Raw genomic sequence first — 15,971 nt, 5'->3', positions numbered from 1 at the left:
AGGTTTTAACACTGGGAGCTGAGCAGGATGTTCCGCTGAAGAGCGAAACGCCATCTGCCTGTGCCACCCATCCAGAAAGTCGGGACCCTCAGCATCCGAGAGAGGAGCAAAGACGAGTGCTCCAGTGCTCCTGAATGACAGACAGCTTTGTGTGAATTTTGCCCTTCCGCTTCACAGGAGCACAAGGCACCTCCGCAGCAATGGGGCAATGACGCACACCAAGGCGTTCAGAGAATTGAGAATGTCCCTTTTTATTGCAGTGGGAGGCTCATACCAAGTGAGTGTCGCTGCCTCTTGACCAGTCGCGCCATCGCTGTAATTGCTGTCGTGTCCATTTGTCCTGGACATCATTAAAGTAATTGCCTTGCATTCCATTCATTTGACAAGTATGTGGTTTAATTATTATTAAGTGGAGGAAAAATAAATGAAAAAAATTATTTGTTGGACTCAATTGCAGTGGGTGGTTGCCCAGTTTGAGTGAAATAAACTGAGGAGTTAATAATTTCTACGGAAAAGGTGTCTATGGAGAAAGCTAAATCAGGGTCTTGGGTGTACATGCTGTCTGATGAAGAAAACCCGCCAATCCAGGATGACCAAATCAATCTGCCAATACAAACATAATGAAAAGCAAATCCAAGTTCTGGCACTTTAGACATTTTACTGGAAGGAAGGCAGACTGAGAAGGAAGCACATACTTAGAAACAGAATAACAGTCCTGAACAAATGTACTACTAGTGAGTCCCATGCCTGTTGAGATTTACATTTATTCCTTCAGCTGATGCTTTTTTTCCCACAAAGCAACTGACAATGTTAAGCTACCTTCAATTATTTACCCCTTTACTGAGCTGGGCAATTCTTACTGGAGCAGTTCACGATAAGTACCTGCTCAAGTATGACAGCAAGAGGTGGAATTCAAACCTGCAACCTCTGAGTCAAAAGGCAGCAGCTCTAACCACTACAATACCTGATGTTCCCACTTTACAGCGGCATCATGAAAAATCTGCTCCTACCTACAGGGGTCATCGCACTCCTAAAAGTCTATATGACAGATCCTTGGAGAAACAATGGGTACCAACAAGCATGTGGGATCTGAGGAGTATTTCACTCACCCCAGTCAATGTGTCCCTTCTGGAATAACAAAACGTTGCTGGCCCTGAAGTCACTGGTGTTATTTATAAAAGCCAGCAGGAGTGACTGATTTATAAATCCAGAAGACAACTGAAGAAAAGAAGTGAAATGACAGAACTAGAAATTGTCCTTGAGCACAACTGCCAAACAACCCCTCTAAAAAACTCCATTTAAACAATCCATTGGAGCAGTCCCATAATAATTTCCCCTTGGCAACTTTAGTTCAGTGCTGTAACTGTACTTAAAGCAAGACTGCATCCAGAAAAGTATTTCTCCTGAAAGTTTTATGATATTTTGATGATTTACGTTTTGCTTTGAGAATACATCCCTCCATCTAAATCCTGTTCATGTGACCGTCCTTTACAAGGATGTCCAAAAAGCAAGCAACACAAAAAAATGTTTTGAATTATTCAGGAGAAGATCCAAGGGAATTAATGGCAGATCCGTCCGGAGTAAACGTAACCACCTTGCCTTGAGGGTAATCAGCTTGTGAAATGAAAGGTGTCCGGTATGATAATTTGTCATTGTGGCAAAAATGTCTGTCATAATAGTCTCCAAGCTTTTTCAACAAGCCTCACCATGTGTCTATAGTCTTGTTACTGAATTTGACCCCCCAGTGAATTCATACTCAATGGAACAAGAATAGGAAAGTGACCCGGGGAGCTCCATGAGTTGACTATCACATAATTTCCCATGTAATGATCTTAGAAGGGGGGTGCGGTGGCGCAGTGGGTTGGACCACAGTCCTGCTCTCCGGTGGGTCTGGGGTTCGAGTCCTGCTTGGGGTGCCTTGCGATGGACTGGTGTCCCGTCCTGGGTGTGTGTCCCCTCCCCCTCCAGCCTTACGCCTTGAGTTGCTGGGTTAGGCTACAGTTCCCCGCAACCCCGTATGGGACAAGCGGTTCAGAAAATGTGTGTGTGTGTGTGTGTGTGTGTGTGTGTGTGTGTGTGTGTGTGTGTGTGTGTGTGTGTGTGTGTGTGTGTGTGTGTGTCACTCCCCAAGGAACAAGCCAAGTGACCGTACCTGCGGCTCATTGACACGATCAGATATAAAGGGAGCCCCGTAACCGCACAAGGGTGCGGATTCTTGCAAACGCCTCCCTTTGTGGATTTGCAGTTTCAGCGTTTACTCCTTGCCCTTAGTCCCTGCTTCGTTCTCTGACTCTCCTGACCCTCGCGTGCTCTCCCGACTCCTGAGATTAGCTTCACCCTCGTATCGACGTCTCCACCTTGATAGACCTTCACCTGTCCCCGACCATCGCTTTTGTCTGCCCGAGCGAGCTCCATTTGAAATAAAGCCGACCCGCACTTGGGTCTATTCCCTCACCTCCTGTCTCCAGTCCTCTTGCCTGACACACACACACACACACACACACATATATATAGTTAATTCTTATGCAACATACGGGAATGCTTTCAAAGACTTTCTGCTGAAATGTGTCCGTCACGAAAAAAAAGACGTTGCACTCTCCCATCTTTTCTCTAAATCTTACACACACCACAGGGATTCAAGCTCCCAAGCCCTTTATTAGTTTTTTTTCACCATCAGTCCATCTTCTGCAATTCTAAAAATAAATTTAACAATTTAAAGTTAACTTTTTGTAATTATGACACATGCTTGAAACTGTGGGGAAAAAACACAATGTAATACTTAATTTCAGCACAGAACAAAATAAACAAATCCAGGCTTCCAATAAATCGTCAATAAAAAGAAATAGTAATTTTAAAATAGAAGTTAGTCATAAAGGAACTACTTTGAGCTGCTCTCGTTGTTAATCATGACCAATGCATTGCTCACTACTGAAAGGGGCCCAGAGTGACTATCAGGTCCAGGTATTTCCTTTCGTGGTGGGTCTGGCCACAGCAGTATTTCATGCAATGGCAGTCTTGGTTTCACACTAACTTTGTGTTTTTCTTAGACTGTTTTTCCATTTTGTGCAATAGGAACTCATCACAACTGCCCCATATTTCCAACCTGAATTTTTTTGACCTGTCACAGACCCATGACAAGGTGTACGTTATCATTAGCTCCTAAAAAGTAAGCTCATTATGTGCTTCGCTGACACAGAGATTCTTCACACTGACATCAGCAGCTCATCCATGGATACAAAATTCTATATATATGAAAAAATAAGTGATTTATTGATCTCACATTGCAGCCAAGAAACACTACTTCCACAGGCAGCATTCTACTATTATAAGACAGGAACCTATGTAGTACAAACCTGCCACAAGTTGCAAATACTCTAATTTTTAAATGAGTAAATGGTCCTCGGTTGTTCCCTCCTTCCTGTTCCCCCTCCATCAAAACTGAGACCTAACGTTTCTTTTTTTAGCACTAGCTCTACCTGTAGGAATGGAACCTGTTCAAAGTGTTGCCTAGAAAAACTATGTCTATCACCAACAGGAAATGCACGTTCCACTGCCAGTGCGTCATCATCACCTTGGCCATGTTGCTCCCCAAAACAACTGAGCAAAGCATCAGGGAACACAGGCCTAAGAGCAACACAGACAGACCACTTGACACAGCATCCTGACTTGTAGACCCAAAGTGAGTGCACACAGCCTCAGACACTAGTAACAACAGCCTTTTTTCACACTGGTTGTTGACTACAGGAGATACCTAATAGCTTATAATACTCTCCAAACTATAAGGGAGAGTTATCAACTTACATTTTACATTTATATTTGTTCACTCACCGGGCACTTTTCTCCAAAGCAACTCAAAGTAAAAGTGTATTTCACACTGCACAACAAGATTTAGAAACATACATTTGGCTGTCAAAGCACAGTTTGTCTGCCAGAACCTGTATGTCAGTCGTGAAATCCACTTTTAGTTATTATGGGTTGTCCAAGCCTGGCTGACAAATGAGGAGGGTTGGGTGTGGGGCTAGCTACCCCACACCGTAAAAATCAAATACATACCAATTTGACTGGTATATGTATTAATATACTGCACTTTTTATTGTTATTTCAGTGTACTCTTTCTGCTTATAAAAAAGTTTACTGAAAAACAGTATGCTGTGTTGTGCCGGCAGTAGCATCATAAATCTCACATTTGCCGCGTCTCTTTACTGCATACCGTCTAGGTATGTATAAGTACACTCTTTGATCGAGGCTATACCATCTAGGTTTGCATAAGTACAATCTATGATCGAGGCTATACCATCTAGGTGTGTAGAAGTACACTCTGTGATCGAGGCTATACCATCCAGGTCTGTATAAGTACACTCTATGATCGAGGCTATACCATCTAGGTATAAGTACACTATGATGTTCGCACAATGACAAAATTGCTTAACGATGCATTTCTCAGAACGTATCACTGACGCATGTCACTACGTGCTTTCAGTTTTGGACCTCTTGTCAGTGGGATTACCAAGCAGACAGAAGTGGAGAAACACAGTGCTCTTGCTGTGATTTTGGAAATGATCTGGCCCTGTAGGTATTGGGGTGTAAAGCCTTTGACCAACTTGTAGACTCTAAAAAGACTCTTGAGCTTGATATGCCTAGCCATATCAATGGGGGAACTACGTGAAAAAATATTGGGAAGTCAGATATAATGCATTTCCAAGCGTTTTGAAGGAGAAAGTTGCAGTAATCCAGACTGGACATCACATGGCCTGGACCAGGTGCAATATGGACCGTGTGGACCTTGTGAATGCTATGCAGGACATCTGCAGGATTGGGTTATGGCTTCAATGGGCTGGAAGAAGCAGAGACTCGACCACTAACTATACTGATGCTCTTGACAGATGAGTCAGATGAAATGAACGAACTGTCCAGATTAATAGAGAGTTGCTGACAGGTGGATGGACTTGGTAGGAGATGGAGGATATTGGTCTTGGAAAAGCTGAATTATAGGTGGTGGTCAGTCATCCGTTCAGAGATGTCCTAGATACAAGCTGAAACATGAGAGGATTCTTCTGCAGTTGTTCATGGTCAAAGCAAAAAGAGAGTCAGAGGTGAATATCACCAGCATAGCGGTGCCGTGAGAAGCAACGACATAGGCAAGGGAAAAGGTGTAGATGAAGAAAGGGCTCAGCACTGAGCTTTGTAGAACACCAGTTGTGAGAAACTGAGGGGAAAACAGGGAGTCATGCCAAACCACCTTGTAAGAGCTGACTGATGGGTGAGATTCAAACAATTTCAGTGGCAACCCTTGGTTTCCAAACTGTTTTAGAGAAAAAAAGCATGAGTTAGTGGCTGACAGTGTCAGACACGACATTGAGGTCAAGGAGAATAAGAAGAGAGGAAGGGGAGACAGCTCTAGGTGACTGAACAGCTTCTGATAATGGAAGGAGGAAAAATCACGGTGGAATGGCTGATCTCAAATACAGACTAACGTAAGTGTCAAGAAGATCATTCTAGGCCAGGGAATGCAGGTAACTAGATATGTGTTGCACATTAAAAGAGTTTTAAAGGAGAGGGAGAAGAGTTACGTTGCTTTGTTTAGCTGACGCTTTTCTCCAAAGCAACTTACTGTGTTAATCTACCTACAATTTACTCATTTACACAGCTGGATAATTTTTTGTGGAGCAATTTTAGGGTAAGTACCTGGCTCAACAGTATTACAGTTGGAGGTGAGACTCAAACCTGAAACCTTTGTGTCTAAAAGTAGCAACTCTAACCAATACCTGTGCTACCAGCTGCCCTGTATTTTTTTGCTGGTCTATTATTCTGGACTGAATTTGGGTCCAAAAAGGGTTTCTTTAACAGCAATAAGATGTGGGCAGATGGCAAGCAACCTACGGGAGTGGGGAATTAGACGTGTAAAAGCTAAAAGAATGAGTTGTGATGAAATCAACTACAGTAGATGAGAAGGGATGGGATCAAGAAAAATAGCAGCAGTTCAGTGTGAGAGTAAAAGATTTGTTTTCAGAGAGCAGTTGAAATGCAAGAAAAATATTTGCATGTGAAAGGTCAATGTCGAGAACCTGTTGGTGACGTAATCAGCTTTGTCTCTAAACAAGGGAAAATAATGTAAAATGGTAGTGGATGAAAAAGGTGGAGAAGGAGGGGAGAGAAGGATGACAAACTTTTGTATAGACCAACACTTTAATCAATGCTGAATGAGACTATGAAATTATTAAGACAGCATTCATAATCTGTATCATTACATACTGTTATGGAGTCTGTTACAGATATACAAGCCACACAACACTATCATACTGTCATACTGCAATGAAACTAGAAAATATTTTTTATAGATCATATTAGATAGCATTTTTGAATTACTGATTTTTGTAACAGCAAGTTTTTAATGAAATTTTTATTACTCAGGATAATTTTTTTCACTTCAATAAGAACTATGCATCTTTATTTGTGAAAGACCTCTGCTTAGCCCTCAGAGTCTAATGTCAACTGACATGAGCTTTGTTAGGTAGCGTAACCTAAAAATGTAGTGTAACCTAGGTTGCCAAAGTAAACAGATAAATAAGACAAGTACAGTGAGAATAAATGGAACTTTAAACAAATCATTAGAACTCAGATTTAGTTCATTAGGTTTTGAAGCAAGACCAACAAAAATGCAGTTACTTATCTTAATTAAAGAAAATTTGGTTGAAATACTGTGTAAGTAAATAATACTCTGGAATGAATTACTTAAAATAGTTTTGCTGGCACCACTCTTCATAAGACGGAGAAACTGAAGTCACATTTGAAAGACAAAGAACCATCAGAATTTTTTGTAATCCATTTCCTGTGTACATCACCTACTGGGTTCTTTTAGGTAGTCCACAGAAATTTTTCTAAACTATGAGTACACTGGCTGCAAACCAGCTTTTTTCATTTCTCCTGAGTTTTGCTTTCTTTCTTCAGTCCATGTCTTCACCAGTTGAACAGGTGTACTCAGACTTTTGACTGGCACTGTAACTCTTTTCATGATGTATGTGGGGTCAAACAAAAGCACAGGAAAATGAACAGGGCACAAATGATATAAAAAGAGGAGAAAAAGAATGAAAAAGAAGAGAAAAGAACTTAAGGCAATACGTAACGAAGCTGACATCTCACCGAACACAATGAGGGGGTGTGCAGAGAGGATCCACTGTGTCTAGGTTTATTTTGTAGCGCCCCCCCCCCCCCCCCCCTCCCAAACATGACTGTCTCGAAATATGTTTACCAAGATGTTCCCAAAAATGAAGCTGCTGCAACTGCATGCTTGGCCAGAAGAATGCCACTCTAAAACAAATCAGGCAAAAAAGACAAACAGCCTCTCCAAAGACCCCCACGAAAACTGGAAGGTTTTAATCTGCCTGTAACAGCAGTGCTGGTATGATCAAATTAAAGAGGAATTTCTGCAAGGGGGTGTAGCAAGAGGTAGACCTTCTGCATGAGGAATCATTCTGGGTTTGGATGAGCCCCTGCACCACTCAGCAGGCCAAAGAAAGCTGGAACACCATCAAAAGGAAAGCTCCTTTCTGGTGCCTTTCATTCCGTCAATCACTGCCCGCTCAAGATACCCAAAAACAACTTAATTCCTCCATGTGTACGATACACCTTTCGTTCCTTGTCTCTTGAGTAAGCTCCGGTGTTTTGGACAAGGTTTTCAGAAGGGGGGTAGTCAAGAAATGAGCCACACGCCGCCTGTAGCTACATGTAGCACGTAATAAAATGAAAGAGTCTGCACTGCCTGTTTACACTCCCAGTGTGCTCTGTTCAATTCGATGTAATTAAGCGTCATTAAAGCTGGAAATCCGCTATTAAAGCTCCTAAAAGTTAAGCGCCTCCATGCCTTCAGTCTCACATGCCAGCAATAAACAGATGCTCCAATTGGCCAGGCACTTTTCCATTTGGACAATCGTGTAATTGAGCTAATCCTCAATAGACTGAGGCCGAATACTGAGGTTTCCCCCAGAGACAGACTGTGTCTGCGTGAGTTCTTCAATAAAGTGTCCAGCACTTTTTCATGCAGCGCTTAACTCCATCATTTGTTTGTCGCCAAACGGTTCTGAAGTAACACAAAATGACAAGGTGTGGCCCCTTACACTGAAGCCAGACCATCCAGAATCCATTCCTTGCACATAGACACAAATACAGCGCACAGTTTTAAGCAGCAAAACAAGTAACTGTCAACATTAAATGTCACAAGTCGACAAGTTGCCAAGACAGAACCTACTGTATGACCTAATATTCTGTGCCAACAATTAATGTACCGAATGGGCCAGTTGGACATTCAAATTCAGAAATTATATATGGTGTCCAAACAAGATACAAAAGCCATGTTCTCCATCACTGGCACTCCTATAAAGACCCTCAGATTTATAGCATGTACTGTAAAGCAGGCAAGACCTGTGAAGAACAGTCTTAATTTTTCTGCATACTGGCTGAAAAGGGGTTGACTATTTTGGGCTCAGAACTCACGTGAGTTTGACGTATGGTACTAACCTGTGTAACATCACCATTGCAAGAGAACCGGAGACAGTTGTCACCTGTTTTCTCTGTCATTCCAGCTTCCTATCCTTGTCTTCCAAGTGCAGTCCACAGTTCACACTCCCTGTTCTATTTTTCTCATCTGCCCTTTGACATGTCAAACCACTTTGTTCGAAGAGATAGATAGCTGTGTGTGTGTTTTTACTACATATTTAGGATTCCACAAGTGTGAAAAAGAGGTGCAAAGCGAGCTCAGGTTAGACGATCTTCAAAGACATGAAATGAAACAGTAAAATACTGCTACAGAAGAGCATAGTTTGCTCTAAAGTTCCATCAGAAATCCACAGCAAAACGCTGGAATGAACAACAGCCACTGAGATCTGCACAGTCCCCAAAATTGACAAGCCACTAGGCTGTAATGTTTTCTGTCCACGGGTATATTCTTCAGAGCATGCTCTTACTTGAATGGCTCCCCTCAGGAAGGTCTGGCATCTGGGCACACTGGGGCAAAGATGACCCACAAACCAAAGCAAACAAAACAAACTTTGGCCGTGCAGTTTGTTTGTCATTCCACGTCTTACAGAAAGCTGAAGACTGAGACTGAACAATAAAATAGAACCCTACAGTACAGCCTGACATCAGATGGTCATCAGATGTATATCAATCACTGTAAATGTCTGCTTTCAAAGCTAATTTTAAAATTTTAAAATGACAGAGCTCAGAAATGTTATAAATAAATCTACACAGCAGTTTTGTTAAGAATGTGAATAAGCTATACCAAAGGAACATCTTATTGCCATGTTTAGATTATTTCAACCACGCTACCTGAGTGAGGCTAAATCGACAGAAAGTAATGTGCAGGTTGCAAATATCTACTAAGGAGGGTCTGTAAGTTGAGGAAAACCACAGAATAAACTTATCCATCGACATCCATGACACCTGTTCACAGTCCAGACAGTAAAAACATTGGACCCTCCTGTATAACTGATTACCACAACTTGCCCCGAGACAAAAGTACAAATGTTGCATTCCTCAATGCAACAGCCCACCAGGCAGTTGATATGTATTTTCTTTTGCGTCCTCCTTGTGCAGATATAAGCAGATCAGACACCAATGTATGACTAATTTAACCAGGGCAGTAACTGGGTTAACGCAAGCAATGCAAGACAATCTATCAGATTTAGAGTCATATAAGCAGTCAAAAGAGGGAAAAGGAATTCCAGGGACTCTACTCATAAAGCTGCTGAAAGTTAGATTCATGGCACAGAATTTCAACATCCCATACATGAAAGCTGTAGGCTTATCTTGTTCTAAACTATCTTATCACTCAAACATAATTCAGAATATTTTAATGTTTTGTTTATTCTATATTGTCAAGATAACAATGGCTGGCATTATGACAACTCCAGGGAATGCCTTTCTCTAGTGAAAACTGGATGAGCAAAAAGTTGACTTGATTAAAGACTAATAATTACACTAAAATGATTTGTTATGTTCAGGACCCTTCAGCAGAACAGGAATGACTCTCCCTTGGTTTTTTATTTCCTGATGCCCATGTGCTTTTCACTGGAAGCTTATATTTTGTTTTCATTCTAAGCCTATAATGGGTTTCTAAATCTGAATGAATCAATCAAATCGAATCCACAATGACAGGTAGTAGAAGCAAACAGGGTTCTGTGCCAGGAGCCATGCAGGACAGTGGCTGCAAAGACCTTGCTACATTTACATTTATCAGACACTTTTCTCCAAAGTGACTTCCAATGAACTCTATGTAGTCTTATCAGTCTACACACCTTATTCACTGCAGTGACTTACACTGCTAGATACACTGCTTACACTGGGTCACTCATCTATATATCAGTGAAATACACTCGCTGTCACTCACACCTGAACAGCATGTCTTTGGACTGTGGGAGGAAACCAGAGCACCTGGAGGGAACCCATACAGACACAGGGAAAACATGCAAACTCCACACAGACTGAGCGAAAAACAAACCCATGTCCTCTCGCACCACCGAGGCACTGTGAAATAGCAGCACTACTTGCTGTGCCACTGTCTATCTTCTTTTCTTCTCATCAACTGGCAAGTGTCCAAGGTAAGGAAGATGGCAGCATCCGCTATGCATCTCATCGAAATTGCTTGAAACAACAAGACAGAAACAACTTCTTTGGCCACTTCCCACTCACACATCATTTGTACTAGCCTACTAATGTCCATTTTCTTCAAAAAGTCTGGTAGTCTTGGAAGGCAAGACGTGGTCAAGAAAAAATTTTTAAAACACATAAACATTGTCTGAAACTGCTTGTTCCGAGCGGGGTTGCGGAAAACCGGAGCCTAACCCGGCAACACAGGGCGTAAGGCCGGAGGGGGAGGGGACACACCCAGGACGGGACGCCAGTCCGTCGCAAGGCACCCCTCCCCTCAATTTTAAAAAATTATCTTTAAAAAATAACATTTCAAACCCTCTGGAGAGACATCAAAGGAAGTTCTACCAGTACACTTGCAGAGCCAAGAATCTGCCCAGTTATCAGATTTACAAGCAGGGTATCTTCAAATCATGGTACTTCAGGGCTCCAGAGCACCCCGACAAAGCTTACTACTGGCAGAGTTCAAATCAGATGATTGAACAACACACACACATTTTCTGAACCGCTTGTCCCATACAGGGTCGCGGGGAACCGGAGCCTAACCCGGCAACACAGGGCGTAAGGCCGGAGGGGGAGGGGACACACCCAGGACGGGACGCCAGTCCGTCGCAAGGCACCCCAAGCGGGACTCGAACCCCAGACCTACTGGAGAGCAGGACTGTGGTCCAACCCACTGCGCCACCGCACCCCCTGATTGAACAACATCACACACACACACACACATTTTCAGAACCGCTTGTCCCTTACGGGGTCACGGGGAACCGGAGCCTACCCGGCAACACAGGGCATAAGGCCGGAGGGGGAGGGGACACACCCATGGACGGGACGCCAGTCCGCCGCAAGGCACCCCAAGCGGGACTTGAACCCCAGACCCACCGGAGAGCAGGACTGCAGTCCAACCCACTGCGCCACCGCACCCCCTGATTGAACAACATCAATTAATATTTATATGTTTTCATATTTTTGTTTTTTCTTCACAGTTGAGAAGTTTCCCTTCTAGAAGCCGAGGCGTTACACCTTCCTCGGTTCCAGCTCAGCTTGGCCTCCCTTACCAGCACAAGTTTTGTCTGCAAAGCAACAGTGGTACAAATGCCCTGATGTTCTCTGGTGTCCCTTGTCACGGCCTGACATGGACATGGCATTGTGAGCCATAGGCATGGTCTGGCTCTGTGTGGGAGCGACTGATGATTATAAACTGACACCAGGGTGTGTTTCAAACGCTTAAGGGGGACCAGATGTAATTTGGTGGGGGGGGGGGGGGTCAGATGGTATATGGATTTGGGAAGGGAATGGTTTGAAGAAATACATTATTTTTTTCAGGCAAAATTATTTAGCTTGATGTAGCGACTGTTCCACTTTTTAAATTAGAGAGCAGTCGGCGCACCATTAACTAGGACATGAAATTGGGCCGGGACACCCCTAGCTGGGGTCCTTTGAGCATTTGGGTTTGGGTGATTAAGGGGAGATGGGACCAAAGACAAGGCCAGAAGCAGTGATCACTGATGTTATATAGTATAATGCAAGTTTTTCCATTGATAATATTCATTAGTGGACCAAATGAAATGAAGGGCAAATGCAACTGAATGGATTGTTGCCGAAAAGACAATGAAAAAAATAAGGAGCATGTGAGCAGATGACGAATTCATTTTAGAATCATTTGTAAGGTAGCTTTTTGACAGAAACACCTGCATTGTAAATGAGAAACATTTTTACACTGGGTAGAGATGGTTGTTTCTCACGTGTGGCATGTTCTAAGTGCAGACATACGTACATTCCATGTGCGTGTTTGGACTGCATAAAACTTAAAGATAACCATTTAAAACGCTTATTTTCATACCCTGTTATTCCAGTTTAAGACAAATAACAGGGATCAAAAAATAAAATGAAACCTCTGTTTCAATAAAACCTTTTAAAAAGGTTTTTTTTAAAAAAATGAAACACAGACCTTTTCAGTTATTTAGTCTAACTGCCAAAGCAGGCTGGGATGGAAGTATTTTGGTGGCATTCATTCCAAAGTAAATGCAATCATGGTTGAAAACTCCTGCAAGCACTTACAATAAATCGCTTTAGCCCCTAGATGACATAGTCTCCCGTGAGAAGAACAGCAAAAGTCAGAAAGGTCTCTACATGCTTTGAAAATGTTTACAAGCAAAGGTATGGCAACACTTGTGTGCCACTAAAACGTTCACTAGAATTAAAACTAAGGAGTTTAATTAGTTTAATTAAAACTATAACAGTGGTGGCACCGGCCAGTATCTGTCATTTAGCTTTACACTGTACCTCAACTGACACGACGCATATTTCAGCGGTCTTATAAAATGAAAAGAGCTGTTGCAGCCATAATTAAGGCCTTGTGATGGTCAACATCCTTCTCACGTGATGAGTGCCAAGGTCTGGAAATTGCTGATTTATATGCCCAGAGACTGACAGCCTCCCCAAACCGTCTGCTCCGAAACATGTACGTATATATATATACACACACACCCACACACCATCTGAAACCACTTGTCCCATACAGGGTTAGAGGGAGCCAGAGCCTAACCTGGCAACACACGGCATAAGGCTGGAGGGGAAGGGGACACCAGTCTGTTGAGCTGGTGGGCTGAATGAATCCTGTCCATAAATGAACACAAGGCTGTCATTTGTGATTTCAAATGATAAAATATGAAAAAGACACACTCACTTTATGATTTTAAAGGTCAAAATTGTGTGCAGGGACCCTGACTGAATATAAAATATATCTGATAAAATGAGGGCTCTACTCTCAATCCAGATAATAAATGACGATGACAAATTTTCTTTGCCCATAACATGGACCCATTTTGCCTAGATGTCTTAATTAGCATTCTTCTTAAGATCTCTTTATTTAATGTTATACAAACACTACATACCTGCTGCGTCTATCGGAGGAAAAAAAGATTGTGTAGGATTTTTCAATATTTTAGTTGGAAAATTACAAATGTCCTCAAATTTGGAGTAGGAAATATTGATTTATTGTTCATTTACCCATCAGACACTAGTGCAAGTTTAGTATATGCAGAAAAATCTCTGCAGACCCTCAGTGTACAGTATCAACTTCATTCTTTCATTAGTTCTATTGTTTTCAGTGGATTATTTGCCTCTCCTTATTCCAGGAGCTAGTGGCAGAACAAATGACATCTAGCATCTGGGCAATTCCCATCATTCTTTGAATTTTCCACTATGCAAACTTTGGGGGGAAAAATGAACCATTGACACAAGTGACATCTGAAACAGAGCTGCAAAAGCTTATGTATTTTTGGAAGTCATTACGGTGAGTTAGGAGAAGCATCAATAGGCAAAGAACGTTGCCTCTTTCAACTGAAATGATTTTCTGCTTCTGGCTTTTCTGTTAAAGGAACAAAAAAGCTGGTCATTCAGTGCTTTCAGCTTGGCCTCCTTCCACAAAGGTAGTCACAGGAACTATAGAAAGTGACACAGTTTTCCTTTTTGGGCTCACACTGAAATTCATTTTTCCAGCTTTTCTTATTGACTTAATGTACCCTAGGCAGGATAACCTCAACTTTGAATTCAGCCTTTGCACATTTATCGGTTGTTCTCAAAAGGAACATAGCAAGTTAAAATTCTTTTTATGTCTTATTGAAAGTTGGACCCACTGAGCGCTCGTTAAATACCTGCAGTACATTGGTCACTTCTACTATGAAAAGGAGGGGGAGCGTGGTGGCGCAGTGGCGCAGTGGATTGGACCACAGTCCTGCTCTCCGGTGGGTCTGGGGTTCGAGTCCCACTTGGGGTGCCTTGCGACGGACTGGCGTCCCATCCTGGGTGTGTCCCCTCCCCCTCCGGCCCTACGCCCTGTGTTACCAGGTTAGGCTCCGGTTCCCCATGACCCCGTATGGGACAAGCGGTTCTGAAAATGTGTGTGTGTGTACTATGAAAAGCGAGACGCTACCATTTTACAGGCTATGAATAAACGCATATATTAAAAAGGAAAGGGGTGCTGGAGAAAAACAGAACCTCAGCTGTAGAACACATCATACAGCAAATCACACTAGTGGTTTACAGCCAGCTTTAAGATGCCTAAATGCAAGTGAAAGTTTATGGAATCGGTATGGTATGTGTAAATCGATAATTTTTATGACTTCCAAGAATATGAATGGCATGAAAGGAAGACTGTGGTACGACTCACACCTCAAGCTGGATGAGTGGCAATTTGAAGACCTCGTCCATGAACCATTTCTTTTAAGGCCCTTTACCCCATGTACTCTCAAGGATGAAAAAATAAATCTACTCCACCATTCTGCTTGCATGAGCCTCAGGCACCGCCTTGCCCCAGACAGTCTGAGCACAGGTATATGGTGCTATATAGACAGCTGCCAAATTCTGCTTTCATAGCTCTTAAATGTCCAGTCACTCTTCCTTTTTCACCGTTAATAAAAGTCATTTCTATTTGCCTGTGTGTCTGCAAAATGTATGTCGCTTTGAAAAAAAAGCATCTGCTAAATGAATAATTGTAAATGTAAACATTTCGATACTGCTGGTAACTTCGCTCAGTACAATGCAGAGATCTAAAAAGTGCAATGACCAAAGGTACTGTGCAATTCTCTCATTCCACTAAACATTTAACAGTAGTATGTCTTTTACAAAGAAATGTAGAAAAAAAACAAAACTGTGTGGGGTCCTTCAGTATTCTAGTTGGAAAATTAGAACAGGCCTCAAATTTGAAGTAGTAAATATTGATTCATTGTTCATTTAAATATCAGACACTAATGCAAGTTAAGTACTTTTTCAAGAGCTCAACAGCTCTATAATACGAAACACACTTTTGTACTTAAGACTGTTTTAATACATGGAGGACCTGAATTCATCTGACTTTGGTGTTGGTTTGTTTAAGGACTTCTGAAAGTGGTTTCTGTATGTGGTGCGCACAAACTCAGGGTACCTGAGTTCACCTGGTGGTGTGAACAGGAAACAGTCTGGCTGGAAGAAGATAAACTGCACCATCACATATGAACCCTTAGAGATGATGGCCCTTTAATGTCTGCAGATTATGTTTTTAAGAGAGAACTGCACATAATCAGCATATTCTTTTGCAAAATGTTCTGAGGGTATAGGACCTTCCACAGTAAATTCAGTAAAGCATAGTATCATTGGCAGCCTGCAGTGATGAGAGAAAGTCATTAATCATCTCTTTGACCCAAAATTAGATCGACACTTAACCAGTAATAATCCTTTTAACTACTCCTGTTCCTTTGTTATTGTTATGTGTCAAAACTGCTAATGTAATGCAAGAAATAAGACCAGTATAATTATTATTAGTTCTTTGTAGAGTGCACAGTGTATGT

General features: G+C 42.1%; 1 protein-coding gene across 1 annotated transcript in view; it reads right to left on the bottom strand.

Moving 5' to 3' along the window:
• Window positions 1-15,971, bottom strand: part of LOC108930704 (latent-transforming growth factor beta-binding protein 2-like) — a 110,258-nt gene that overhangs the window by 88,687 nt on the left and 5,600 nt on the right. The window lies entirely within an intron of this gene.

The sequence above is a fragment of the Scleropages formosus genome, chromosome 15 (assembly GCF_900964775.1).
Source record: "Scleropages formosus chromosome 15, fSclFor1.1, whole genome shotgun sequence".
NCBI classification, from domain to species: Eukaryota; Metazoa; Chordata; class Actinopteri; order Osteoglossiformes; family Osteoglossidae; genus Scleropages; species Scleropages formosus.
This window is presented reverse-complemented; position numbering and strand designations above follow the sequence as displayed.